We start from the raw sequence: 2,498 nt of genomic DNA on the forward strand, positions 1-2,498 counted from the left end.
AATGTGACGGGACATATTTTGGTTCACAATCGGGTTTGGTTTGGTTTGGCCCGACCAATACAAATCACCAAAGACATGGATTTTTGGTGAAGGTAACATGTTATTTGTTACATATATATATATATATATATATATATATATATATATTGATGTATGTATATTAATAAATTTCAATGAATATATGCATCAAGCATACACTTCTATACATAATAAAGATGTATTGATGAATATACTCATTGAAAGAATACATATTTCGATAGTGTGTATGCATTAATGAACATATAAGTTCTCATGTTTCTCATATCTTCTGTGTTTCTTATAAAAACCTGAGCCAAAACTAGATACTTTAATACTTAAAAAATCAGTATTAAACATAAAATGCTAGTGGTTGAAACCTAAAATCTCGAGGCTGACCTAGAAAAAGTTTCATACGGTATCATCTGCGGCTGTACGTGGGTCGGGTTGGTTGTGTTGAAAACATTTTAACAATCCAACAAAATGTTTGCGGTTAGAAAATCTCGACCCAAGCAACACTATAACCCAATCCAAACCGTACGGGTTGGTTGAGTTGAAACTTTGGTACATCATTTTACAATCTAACACAACAACTTATGTGTAAACAAAAAAGACTAACAAACTCAAAAAAGAAAGTTAAAGATTAATTGAAATAAGAAAGTGGAATTACAGTTGAAATTGTGATATATTTTTTAATGTACAGCCACTTACAGTAGGCGTAATGTCTAATGTACATATATTAATCAGTAACTTAACGATCATATTAATTTCATGTTACAAAAAGACATCGGGTTCATCTGGTTTGTTTTGGTTCAAATGACCATAATCCAATTTCAACTCAATACCTACGATTTAAAGATTTACAACTAATTAAATATCGAGTTGCATTGGGTTTGATTGGTCGGGTTAGTCGGGTTTCTGTGTAACCCTGATGTCGTCATTAAACCATAAAAATAAAAGCTATATAATTTTTTTCGAAACATGTCATCATTTAACCATTCGTTTCCAAGGAAGGTAACACGTTTCCGTTAATTTTTTTAAAACAATAAGAAGTTATAGAAACCCAAAGTTAAAGACTTCGAAACTTGAAATTATGTAAAAGCAACATTCGAACCACGCCCTTTTCGAAGCAGAAACTTCAATACATAAACTTTAACAAATTTATGGGTTATTTACCAAACACTTATCTGGTAAGTGCTTACCAATAAAATTCAACATTATCATTTACTTACTGGGTAAAATTTAGTCCACCAAAACGGCATCGTATGCAAATATTTACTCGGTAAGCACTCACCATGGTAAAAGTAGTCGCCCTCACTTACCGAATAAGACTCTTGGTCCTTGTATTGCTCTTACCTGAAAGATTAAAAAAAATAGGCAAAAAGACCAAAATGCCCTTCGACTTAATTGTGTTAAAAGAGCTTTTTTAACGGTGTTAATCAAATAAACCATGATCGAAATAAATTGAATACCACATAGATAAAATCCATAATAACATCAAAACACAAGTCTTCTTAATATCTAGAATCATAAATAGGCCCACATTCATTGCTTCAATGGCATATTTGTGGGCTTTTGAGCCCAAATCATAGAAATTCCTAAAGCCCAAAAGATTAGGCATCTCATTTTCAACTATATATTTCCATGACTTCAATCATTTTATTTTGTGGCATTCTTTCATAGCCATCAGAGAAAAAAGTTGCACCGATGCTCTGTCGTCGTCGTCGGCAATGGTGAGCCTTTTCTGTCTCGTATGGTCGACCTAGATGTATCAATATTATAACGTCTTTGTTCAATTATTTTGTTCGAATTGCTGGAATCGATGGACTCATAAATCTAACTTGTGGTTAGTTCATTTATATTTCCACAAGTATAATCGTTCTAGATGATGTATGAAACGAGAATCTGGATGATCATGTGTTTTATCGACAGTTGACCCTGTTATAGTGAGCTCAGATGCGCTGTCTATGTTAACTAATATCTTCTTTATTTAACGGAAAACCATTTGCTACCAATATGCATGAGAGTTGATAAAATCCCATTGACAAGATAGGATTAAGATGCAGCTGTCAGGTATTTTTTTTAAATGGTCTTTTTCATAGTCGTAATTTGTTGACAGATTCATTATCAGGGGCGATATGTTTCTCATGGGTTCATCGTATAGCTTTTCGATCCAACGAGTAAACATGTTTCTAGTTGAAGGAGGGGAAGGGGAAGGGGAGGGGGAGGGGTGCTTCATCAGCACCAAGACAAAAGACAAATTGAATGAAAAAGTAACGTATTTTAACTTGATTCCTATTTTAGGTAACGTACTTTCGAAATTCCATTTTGGTACCTAATATGTAAAGTTTTAAACATTTAAATACCCGGGTAACCAGTTAAAACATTAACCGGTTATCATGCTGATGTGACAAATTATATGATATTCAACTCAGTATTATTTGCTGATGTGGTTAGCGACGTGAATTTTTTTAATCTAAAAT

Source organism: Cynara cardunculus (assembly GCF_001531365.2).
Source record: "Cynara cardunculus var. scolymus isolate 2C chromosome LG 16, CcrdV1, whole genome shotgun sequence".
NCBI lineage: Eukaryota > Viridiplantae > Streptophyta > Magnoliopsida > Asterales > Asteraceae > Cynara > Cynara cardunculus.